The 12,212-nt window shown below is 43.5% G+C and overlaps 1 protein-coding gene across 1 annotated transcript in view; it reads left to right on the top strand.

Annotated features, from left to right (window-relative positions):
- Positions 1-12,212, top strand: part of MAP2 (microtubule associated protein 2) — a 226,405-nt gene that overhangs the window by 82,833 nt on the left and 131,360 nt on the right. The window lies entirely within an intron of this gene.

Genomic DNA, 12,212 nt, shown 5'->3' with positions numbered 1-12,212 from the left:
GGGGGAATGAAAAGGGCTGGAAGAGAAGTGTGTTGCCCAGCACTGCAGTGGTTAGAGCTCAGCACTCTGATGCAATCAGTGATGGTCTTTGAGAAACACTTAGCATGACTTTTAGTAGAGCTCTTATAGCTTGACAGATGACATCTTGTAGCAAAAACATGGAAATATTCTGGAGTATTATCACAGTTAATAAAGTTTATAAAGAATCAGGCATCTTTACCTGATCTGGATTTTCTGACTCTTGACCTGCAGCTCTCTGCAGCAGGTATGGGTTTTGTCACCAGCTGGTGAAGGCTGGTTATTTTGGCTTGGCCCTGTGTATTTTTATTAGTAAAGCTGTTGAGTTATTAATGACATCTCATGATTCTTTTTATTAAGAAGTGCAATAGATATTTATTTTTCTGTTCTCCAAAGTTTTGTCTCTGAATATGAAAGAATAAGAGATTAAGTCAAAGAGAGGATTGGTAATTTCCAAATCAACGTGCAGTCTCTTGACTCATATATACAATGAATAGGTTATAAGTTCTGTAACAAAAACCTATTCCTTTTTCACTGATCTCTTGTCCTATGAAAGCTCTGCCAGGCAGGAGATTTCATATCTGAGTGTGAGCAATGAAATACTGAGGGATGATTTCGCCAGTTGCAAGTTCCAAGGCTTGTGGTTTGTGTTGACCAGAAAGCAAAGTTGATTCATGAAGGTAGTACAAAATATTAGGAAATTGTGACTTCTGCTGTTGAGAGAGCTGCATCCCAAGTTTGTTGTATTTGAGTTGATTTGGGGTTTGCTTTATAATCTGAAGTCAGTTTGCAGGAGGTGTGTGTCTTTGGTAGAGACTTGCTGTACTGAGGTTGGTGGGGGGAATGGCCCTTGGAGCTTCCTTTGTGCTCACTGGAATGCTGCTGAGCCACAGGCAAAGTGTGAGTTCTGCCAAGGGAGAATCCCATGGAGACTCAAGAAAATAGCATAGTGCCCAAAATCCAGAGCTTACAAAGGTGAGACTAACACTTTGAGGAAAACATCTCAAACAAGATCCCCAGCAGCTAAAAAATAATACAAAAACATCCCAGTTTCCTCATAAGCTAGATTCTGTTTATTGGGCTTTTGTGACTCCGTGTGTGTTTCTGCAGACAGACTACAGCCAGCATAGGGTCTGTGGGGTCCATTCTGCCTCACCACCTGGGTGAATGGCTGTTACAGCTCCTGCCACCCTGCTAATGCCAGTGGGGATATTCAGGGGATGGTAGAAGATGATTTGAGCAAAGCCAGCAGACCAGAAAATACAATCTTTGTGTGGAGCTGGGAAGAAGTCCCAGCAACGTGTGAAGGGTTGCAGGAGGACACCATCCTGTGCATGGCTTCTGTTCAGGTGGAGCTGCAGACAGGTTGAGCCATGCTCTGTTGCATTTTCTGTCATACCTTCTTGCTAGTTGCTCCTCATTGAGTTATCTGTGGCGAGTGATGATGTTACAGTGTAAATCTTGAGTAGTCCTTTGTGGTTTGCACTGTCACAAGCCCAACACTGTGACTTGGGAAGGTTTGCAAGGATAGCTGTAGGGGATCAGTAGTTAATTTGGAGTTGGTTACTCTGATAATGTGAGCTTCTGGTTCACACTAGGGTCCTAGTATTTTCTGTAAATGATGTGGTGTTGTGCATTGGTTTTACAGGGTTTTTTGGTTGTTTGGTTTTGTTTTTTTCCCCCTTTTTGTTTCCTTGTTTGTGACTTTTCCTCCTCTTAAGAAATTTATCTAGTTTGATCTCTTTCTGTTTTTGAAATTGTAGCTTTTTATTCTTAATGAGGAAAACAATCCATTTCAGTCTTACTGAGTTCCATTAACATCTTTCCCCTCAAATATGGCAGCAAGCCAGTAAAATTAATGTGCTGTTTGTTTGTTTCATTTGCTCAAAAACTGTCTGGTGCAAAACTCCAGGCCTTGAGCTAGAGGCTGACATGAGTGTGCCTGTTTCCACTGCTGGTGGGCCTTTAAAAGGTGTCAGTGGAAATTGCTCTGTACAAGATTCAGCTCCTAAGAAGGGATACCTCCCATGTTTTGCTACTGATGTTGGTCCTGACTTGGTATGCAAGGCCAACTTCCAAAAGCAGTGAAAGCTCAAGCTTCCATCAACTGTGTGCAGAGAATCATCAGTTAAGAAAGGCACAGAAAACTGGCTGCTTGTTGATATTCATCCTTAAATGATTTATGAGGCTAAAAAGAATAAACAAGTGACACTTTATATTTTGTTACAGCAGTCTCCTATCCTTGTTTAGTATTGTTAGTGGAGAGCTTGTGTCCAGAAGGGTGTTTGGTGACACCATCAGCTGAATAAGGTCTTTCAGATGTGTCTGTCTGCATTAATAATGAGAATGCTTGCTCTTGTCTTACAAAGGAACCATTTCTTTAAAATATAACCTCCTCCTTCCCAGTCCCTCCGCAAATGATTCCGTCATCAGAATTCTCATTACAGCCGTCTTTCATCCCTTTAACGTTGGATGAAAATCTCTTTGTCTTCAAGTTCCTTCAATTATTAATGATTCAGTTGTATTCTTTTTGCCAATTGGTGCAGAGAGAACCTTGGAGCAAATGTGTATTAGTTATTCCATTTATTCTCTCTTCTTCATTCCTTCTGTAGTCTTTCTTAATAGTGCTCTTCTCCTGGTTTATCACTCACAGGTTCTGCATCATTGCATGGGTTTTTTTGCTCAGATATAGGAGCCATTGTGCTCCAAAGATTAACTTTATTTTTAAAACCTTCTAAAAAGAGGCAGGGAGCCTTCTTGCAAATGCTGGGAACATCTTTATTTTTCAGTCTTTACGGTGGTGTTAATAAGTGGTCAGACACCTTTATCTGAACCAATTTCACCCTGGGGACCAGGTGGAAGTCTGGGGATGGCAGGTCACAGACCCAGTGAACTGGTTGGCTCCAGATCCTAAATTACAATCTGAATGGCATTGTGGAGAGGCAGGGGCCAGCCTTGGTGCCTTCTCCACCTCACTGAGGTCCTCCAGCAGCAAAGAGGGAAGGAGTAGATGGGGTTCAAGAGCTACAGGCCTTGTCCTCTGAGAGACTGAGCTGATGTAGTGGGAGCCCTACAGGAGCATCCCTTGGCATTCCTGGTCCTCTGAGAGACTGAGCTGATGTAGTGGGAGCCCTACAGGAGCTCCCCTTGGCATTCCTTTTCCAGCCCCAGTGTCCCTGAAGCTGTAGGCTTTGCAGCTCTCTGGACCTTAATGGCAGATTGGGGCTGAGATTCCCAGCACTCCAGCTAGGAATTATTAAGGTGTGGAGGGAGCAGTGCTGTACTCTGCAGCAGCAATTCTCATTAGGCTTGGGAAGGATGGAGAGAAGGCAATGTAAGTTAGCCCTGTGGCCAGCTGAGTTTTGCTGGAGCTGTACCAGTTGCCCAGTTAGAGGAACTAGATGCCTGCAGGACAACAGGATCCTTATTCTCTTCATGGAGGATGCCAGCCTGTCTAGGCACTGCTCTTGGTGCTCTTTGTATAAAAATAAATAGTTTAAACTTCCTTAGTAGCAGGGGTTCACATTGCCACACACACACAGAGATTTGCTTTTAACTAGCCCAGTGAATTACTCTTTTATTTCCCCCTCCTTGATCCCCCTCACTCATCCCCCCACTGATTTAGAATGTAATTGTTTTCTTCCTTTATCTTCAAAAATTATATTATCTGAAATATTTTTGTTGCTGCTTGGGTTTTCTCTCCTTTAGAAAAACCTATCTGAAAACATGTGCTTTACAAGGAAAGATTAGAAGAATGTTTTCCCAAACTCTCCCTTTTGCTTATCTGGACTCTCCCCAGTTTGCCAGTATCTATCTTACTGTGCAAACCCCACATTTTGGCATTTCTCCAGCTGAGATACCACCACCAAAGAACATGGAATAATTATCCCAGTGTTTTAGGGATAGCATCCCCATTAGGATAAACAAAACTGTGGTTTGTCCTTTTTTTTGCCCACAGTAAGCCTTTTCCTGTCAAACTAGTGCCAGGCTACTTACTCCTGATTTGTCTAGTTATGTCTTTGAGGCTTTGTCTCTCAATATGCTGTTCAGTCCATTTTTTTCTTGATTTCCTGCTTTTACATCTGGGAACTGCTGTGAACCAATGGTCTTGGTTTTGGAAGATGCTTTCCTGTGGCAAACTCATCCTAACTTGGGGTGAAACCCAAATTTTATAAAAGCCAAGTCAGGAGTGGTGAGATGAGTTTGTTGTCATTTGTTACTGTTGACAAACTGATATTGCCAGAAGTATTTTTTAAGTTGTGCCCTTGCCCTGTAGGTATTTAGGTATTTGGAAACGGCTTGGTTTATTTTTCCCAAAATCTTTGCAAAGATGGCATTTAACTGATTGGTTTGTAATTTTCCAGAGCTCCAAGAAGCCTTTCAAGGGAGAGTGTGGGGTTTGGGAAGATGTTTGTGAAGATAAAGCAGACTCTTGTCTGGTTTGTTCCGAAGTCTGAAATACTCTTCTTGGGTCAAGGAGGACCAGCACAACTTTCTAAGCTGCATGTGTCTTGTTCTGAGTGTTTCTTAAGTTGCTCTTTCCTATTCTAAGCTCAAGTTCTGCTTCTTTTTAAAACAATCATGTGCAGTAGTTGCTCACTGTTGGTCTTGTGAAAGTTGAGCAATGTCGAATATGTTGAGTTGTAGCCTTCTGTGCATCATCTTTGCCTCTCTGTGGACCATAACTTGTCCTGTCTGCCTTTCAGATCATATAGATTCTTCTTTGTTGCCTTTTATGTTCCTGGATAATCATAATTCAGTTTTTTCCTTAGCTTTTCTGATTATATTCCCATAGTTCTGCTTTCCCTCATTTATGGGATTTTTTTCTCTTTTCTGCATGATTTTTATTTGAACATTCAGATCTTAAAAAGCTTAGCATATTCTTCCTGTGTACTTGTAGAGTTTGTTAAAGCTGCTAAACTCTGTTAGTTCTGCCTTTCCTTTCTAGTTATGTGTATCTCTAGAGCCTTGCACAGAGCACAAACCCTTATCTTTTGAGCTGTCCATGCTTCTGTTCCCTGCCAAACTGAATGGAAGTCTTCCAAAGAAACTCAGGTATGATGGTAGAGGAACCAAGACTGGCAGCTCCTCTCTCCATCCTCCCCTCTCTTTTCCCCCTTTTAAATCCAGATCATATTCTCCTTGGTGCCCTAGGATTGCTGTGGGATCACTTTGCTAAACAGCCCATTCTTTGAAACCAGTGTAAATCAGTGTCTGGGCTGGCTTATGGTAGCAAGAAGTCCTGTGCCAGTCACTGAAACAGCAGAAGAAGTTTCCTGACCTGCTGGCCACGCTGCCATTTGGGGCTGTCATCTAAAACCCCATGAATCAAAGTACCACTTCATCTAAAAGAAGGTCATGTCCCTTGAGGTATATGAAATAAGTTCCAAGGTCCTTCATTTATCCAAAAATCCCTTTTGTCTAATGACTTTCATGTTTTCTACCCCATTCTGATAAACTGGATTTGACTATAATCACATTACACTTCCCAAAAGTCTCCCTGGTGATGGTGATTGGATGTGGCACCCTTCACTTTGTACCCTGAGCTCATGGACAGTGTGAGTGCTGTGAAATAGATACTGTTTCTCAAGAAACTACCTGGTCCAGATGAGAGAAGTAATTTCCATGTACAAACAGCTTAAAAATAATTGTGGACAGTACTGTGAGACCAGGGTGAATGAAGGCTGTGTTTAAGTTACCTAATCCAAGTCTCCAGTCATTAAACCCATTTTAGTCTTGATAGGATAAGTGCTGTGGGGTCAGTGGAGCAGTGGCTGGCTTAAATGTGTGTAAGCAAAGTGGGAATTGGAATCATTGTGTTAACCGCAGGAAATCTGCTTTTATGATGATGAAAACAAGAATCAATCATAAGTAGGTAATGAATTAGCCTACAGTATCTGCTGTGTTCATTTCACAGTGAATGTGATAGCCACAATCCATTAAGAAACCCTTGCCAAGGGGGTCCTCTGCAAAGGCAGTGTCTGTAAGGTGCCATGCACACTGCCAGCCCTCCTTACCTCCATCTGAAGTAGAGTGTGCATAACATAGAGCGTGCAATATCTACAAGTGTGCATAAGTACAATTTCTGATCCAGGTTGGAAGGGCTTCTGGTGGTTTGGGCAGGGTTTTGTCTTGGATGTCGGGGTGGCTGCTGACTGTGGTTGGTTTTACTGGAAATCTGCAGCCTTGGACCGGCTCAGCCTGGTGCCCATGTCAGGAGGGGATAAGCTGTTACATCATTCTGGCAGGGCCATGTCTGAACCCATGTGGGTCAGGCTGGCAGCCAGCAGTGTGCTCATAAGGCTGCTTTTGTTGTCTGTCCTCTGAGGTGAGCAGAGAGCTGCTTCCCCTCGGCACGGCTCAGCTGCCGGGAGCTCTTCCGTGGGTTTCTGCCTCACTGCCTTCCTTACATAAAGTGTTGCTAAGTGAGAAGCTGTTGAAACCAATTGTGCTGCATGTTACTACATGTTTCTGCAATTTCCATTGCCTGTCTGGTTGGTTTTGCTGTCGAGGAACAGCAGTTAGCTGAGCTAACCAAATTAAAAAAATATTTCTTGAAGGAAAGCATGGACATAGGCGAAAATAATAATCTGGCAGCTTTTAGGAAGGCAGTACTTAGCTGCTAGAGAATATATTTCTGAAAAAAGATTGATCTTGAAGTTGGTCTAAATCAAGATAAAATTGATCTACCTAAAGATTGATCTGTAAGCAAATACCTTTTCACTGGAAGGGCTGACAGATACCAACCTGTTTCAGGCAAACCTCTGTTTTCATTACTGCATTGACTATATACCAATGTCCTATTGACTGAAAAAAACCCATTTTCCAAAATGTAAATGGTATTTTAATTGAAATGCTATCCAAAACCTATGATTAGACAAACAGCTAAGTCTGTGTATTTTGCATTGCAGTTACTGCTTTATGTCTATAAGACCATGCCAGCTTTGTTTATGTTTTAATTACATGTTTTGCAAAATCTGCTTCAACAAATGATTCATTAGTTTAGAGTACTTTATTTATAAATTTAATATAGAATAATAGCTAAAGCTTCTGTTAAAAGTTATGACATGACATTTAATTTAAAAGCGTTAGGTTACCTGATGAAGTAAAAACTGATATAGTGACAGATTCTATTACAGTAGCTTTGATATTTTACAGTAAGCAAGTTTTTGTCTTGACTCATCACCCCACTTGTAGGCCAGGAGAGAGAAAAGGTGAGAACAAGTGGTACAGATTCTATCTGCAGTATTTTGTTAGTCATGAACCATGTGATGGGATGGAGAAACAGTTGGTGTTTCTCTTTGATGCACAGCTTGTCACGTGCACACCCATCAGGACAAGGGCTGTGTGTTCACTGGTGTGATCTTTGAGCCTCCCACTAATGCAGTGCTGCCTGCACAGTCCTGTCTCACAGCCTTCAGAGCCCTTCCTGGATGTGTGCAGTGCACTCATCTGCTTTTGTGGAAACTCATTCAAAGGTGGCATTGGTTTCTGCAGGAGGGTTGGTGCCATCAGCTTCTTCTGATACTGGGGGGGAACACAGGGAATCAGCTGAAAATTTGGGTGGCCCTCCAGGAGCAGTGCACTCACAAGGCACTTCTGGGCTGTACCAGCTGGGACACATCAGATGTCTTTACAATGTTTCAGTGATTCTCTGAGCTGGAGATTTGCTTCTGCTGCATCAAAATTTGGGGGTGTGATTGCTCAATCACCTCTTTGCTTTTCCTTTGTGGATGGATTTGGAGGTTGGGTGTTTGTTTTCGCCCAGCTGTCAGTGACACTGGCACCCCAGGAGCAGCAGGCTGAGCAAGCAGTGAGATGAAGCTGTTCCCCATCACAGGCAGTACCCAGGACAGAGGGGATGGTTTATTTTGGGGTAACTATTCAAAAAACCCTTGTGTTGCAGCTGTTTATAGTATCTCTGCCACATATACGTACAAGATTTAGGGACTAACAGACACATACAATGAATTTTGTTTTCATATTCTTTTGTTCTGACTGGTATCTAAGCTAGAAATGAAGGATTTCCTCAGAAAACCAAAGAATTTGGTGGCTTCAGAGTGTTAAGTGCAGTATTGGTTGTTCTGAAAAACAGACCTGGGAGTATTTGAATATCCTACATCTTCCAGCTTGATTTTAGTGACATGCTGGCACAGAGAGAAATAGAAAATCCTTTTCTAGATATTCCACATACCAATTATTTAGTTGAGGAGAGTCAGCTAGGATTCACAAAAGAGAGATAATGCCTGAAAGTATCTGTCTGACATGTTTAAAACAAATAAGCTGAAGTAGGAGAAAGAGAGGCCATAATGTGCCTGGGATTTGAAGATTCTTTGTAGAATCATGCTGCACAGAACCCCATGTTTTATCAGCTGGTGTGTCAGTGGTCTGTGACCAGTGAGCTGGTCACAATAGGGGATGAATTTGGATGGATGCAGGGGAAGGGCAATGTCACCTGTACAGGCCTGTTTTATTGGTAGCCTGGGAGGAAGGACAGATGAGTCCTGTAAAGATGTTGGGATCTGCTGTGGATACAAAACTGGTGGCACCACTGGTGTAAAGGAAATGGTATGGTTGAAGGGCCCTGGGCTGGCTGCATGAGGGGGGCAGATCAGCTCCTGCATGCTTGTACCTTGAGGGGAAGACTGAAAACAACCCCAGGGTGCCCTTGTGTCCTGAACTTTTCTAACCTGCCTTGTGGCTTTTCATTGCTGCTCCACATCCGTGCTCGGTTTTGTCAGAAACCACAGAGAGGAAGACAGTGACTCCAGCCTTACAACCTTCCTCACTACATAGCCCTGGTGAAAGAGCTAGTGTGCTAAACTGCATCTGCTTTTCTTGAATGAATTAATGCTCTTCTATTTTGCTTTTTCCCTGCCTTGAGAAGGGGAAAAAAATAAACCAAGTTTTTCCCTCAAATGGATGGTAAAATAGATAGTCTGATGTTTATTACTACTGCAGAAGATCAGATAATATTTAGAGAGTCTGGTGAAGCATTTGTCTCCTCTCAAGCTCTCCAGAAGGCAGTCATCCCTGTTTCAAGTGCTAAGACAATAGTGAATAAAAAGAAAATTCCCTGTACCAGGGCTATTTTTACCAGAGTGGTGCAGTTCCTGTTCAGTAGACCTATGCCTCGTAATCTACATCACTGATGATATTGGAAGCTATTTTAGGCATTGCATAAAATGTTCATCCAGTCTTTGCTAAAAAAGAAGCAACCAACCCGCAAGTCCTTTGTTAAACACTGGTTGCAAGGCTTCAGCAGTGATTTGGGTAGAAAGATCTTAGGCTGAGGTTGTGGAAGCATCTTGCTTTGTTTGGGAGCAGAGATTATGTGTGACCTTGGGAAAGCCCAAACTGATGATTGTTCTTTCCTCCCCCCACCCCCTTGTTATTCTGAAAATGAGGAGAATGCTACCATTATCTATTTAGGGTTTTGGCTCTTCTGATTTGTAATGGCAGTTGTCTTCTGTTTTGCCCAGCATCTTGCACAGAGGGACCCAGTTTGCAGCTGGACAGGAGTGAAATGGAATTAATTATCTTGTGTGAATGTGATAATGAAATAAAACCCACCTGAACCAGCAAAATCCTGTAGAGTTTAGATCAGGCCTCAGTCACAGTGGTGAGATATACTGAGATGGTGAATGTCTTTACTTCTCTTTGAGAAGTACAATGCTGAAAATGTAATTTGATAATTTCCATGATTTTGACTTGTCAACTTCTTTCCATTTGTATTTTCACAGTGTTGGGATGCATTGATTTTATGTGATGAGTTTCCTGCTTCTGTGAGTAGGAAACATGAGGTAAACATGAGGTTAAATCTCAGAAAGGGCTGAGTGTTCTCTGTGTTCCAGCATCTATCTGGATTGCGCTCTTCATCCCTGTCTCCTCCTATGCCTTTTGTCTTTTCAGAAGTATTTTTATAGGTGTGAAAACATATCTAAGGGAAGCCAGAACAAACGTGATGATTAAGCTGGTTTTTATTTGCAGTATCTTAAGATGAAACCATTTGCCATGGGCTGTTTCAGCAGCCACTGTGTCTCTGGAAATGCTGGCATGGGCAGCCTGGAAGTGCTTTGGGTAGCTGGTTGAAGGTCCATCCCCAGGCTCCAGGGTGTAGGACACAGGCTGCCAATGTGTATCCATCCCTGATGAGCCACGGGATTTCTGTTAGGAACCTCTGAGAGAAATTACAGGACAGTTTCCAGGACTTCTTATTCTTCCAGCATCCCAACTCCGTCATGTTTTGCTCCCAGAGCTCCTGGTTGCTTTGGCCAGTGAAGGGGGGGGAGCTGGAGAAGTGAGGAAGAGATCATAGCAAGGCTGTGAACAAGCACCAGCTGGTAAATGCTGGAGCTGAGGAAGATGAGGCAGGATGGGTTACCTTGATTTCTGCAGAGGATGATTGCAGTGGCAGCAGCAGGCACCCCTTCCCAAGAGTCACAGGAAGCTTTTTCAGAGGAAAGTTCTAAGAATTGTGCTACTGCCACTCCTGCTTTTTTTTTCCTGCTCCTTCCAAAAGGCCTTTTTTTCCGCCATGCGGTACTTGCTCCACTGTCATGCTTGTCCCATGCAGCCTGCCTTCCTCCATTTCCTCATCCTCCTCACTGCTGCGGTGGTTGAGAGAGTGGGGAAAAACTGTCAGCTCAGGAAAGATGCTCTTAAGTTACTAAGATCTGTTTATAGCAGTGAGGGTGGAATTTCTGTTTGATGCAACGGTTGATGGATGTGTGAAGTCATCCTGTGGTTGCGGGGGAAGACAGAAGGGAATTGATTCCCTTTGTAGCCCTCTACCCCCAGAATTTTGGGAGACAACTCCTGGAAATCAATGGGGAATTTGTTACTCCTTCCTGTAAGCCCCTTGGTGCACTCAGGGGTACATGGGATTTGTTGGACCTCTCCCAAATTTTGTGGTGGGGAGATGTTTCATTTTCCTGTTGATAGCCTTCCCGGTCGTGTGCTCTGCTGTCACAGGGACTGAGAAACGCCAGCTTACTGCTGGGAGTGAACCTGGTTGACTTGTGTGTCCTGAGTGCAGGGAAATTTAATCTTGTCTTCAGTCCTTAGGAGTGTGCTGGGCTCATTGGTTACCCCTGGCTGACCGCTCCTTTGCTGTGTATGCTGTTTTGTTACAAACTAAAAATACTTGAAAACAAACCAGTTCATATTTTAATTTTTCTTATATTCTTTTAAAAAATTCATTTGTGTTTCACTACCCATTCTTGACTACCCCTCCCCAGCTTAGATGTTCAGCACCCCAGCTCCTCACAGAACACAGGGTGAATTCCAAATTCACAGGTTCCTTTTCCTAATGAGATTAATACTGTCCTAAGGAAAGCCTTGGAGTAAGGAGATGAGATCAAAGCAGGCACAGCAGCTGAATAGTGGCAGTAAAACTGAAGTCCTCACTTCGCAAAGAACTTGTTTCTGAGCTTAACTGTGCAGTGAGCCCTATTATACTCTTGTATTAGTCCTGAAGAGTCCTGGCTTGCCCCTGCAGTCCTGCAGCACTTCTGCATTTTCCCTGGTTTTATTTCCCCTTGGTGTGAATAAGCAAATGCAAGGCTCAAATAGCAGCATAGTCAAGCTGGTTCCAGCACATGAACAGCACTAGACAGAAAAATAAAAGGAGGAGAGCCAGTTGCCTTCTTGATCTGTAAAGCAGAAAATACTAAATCCTTCCAGAGCTCCTTTTTATCATGTACCGTCCATAAACCCTGTTTGGGGTTTGGATCAGCATCACGGCAGAGCCCGGCTGCGCTGCTGCCTGTGTGCAGTGCAGCCCTGTGTGTGTCTGGCAGCAGCACAAAAGGAACCAGCTGATGATATTCACAGCATTAAAGGCCCGATTCCTGGGGACACACTTGGTTGGATGCAATTAAAATGCCTGTCAGGCATTTGATACCAGCAGCCCCTTGACAAAGCGCTTCAGCAGCCGCGAGGTGCAGCATCCTATTGTAAGTGGATGATGGCGGAGCCGGCTGCCTCGGCGTCGTTCTCGAAATTTCTGTGGCCGGTGAACTCCCTCTTCCTCTCCCACTCACCCTCTTTTCCTTTTCACCGCTGCGGGGACTTCTGCTAATTTGCAGTTTTCCTTTTCCTGACGTGCACATGGTAGAGACAAGCTGGTGGCTTGCAGACTGCGTCTGGCTGGAGATAGGCAGCGAGCCGATGGATAACAACACTCCGGGAGA

The sequence above is a fragment of the Onychostruthus taczanowskii genome, unplaced genomic scaffold (assembly GCF_017590055.1).
Source record: "Onychostruthus taczanowskii isolate IOZ18803 unplaced genomic scaffold, ASM1759005v1 scaffold37, whole genome shotgun sequence".
Classification (NCBI taxonomy): domain Eukaryota; kingdom Metazoa; phylum Chordata; class Aves; order Passeriformes; family Passeridae; genus Onychostruthus; species Onychostruthus taczanowskii.
This window is presented reverse-complemented; position numbering and strand designations above follow the sequence as displayed.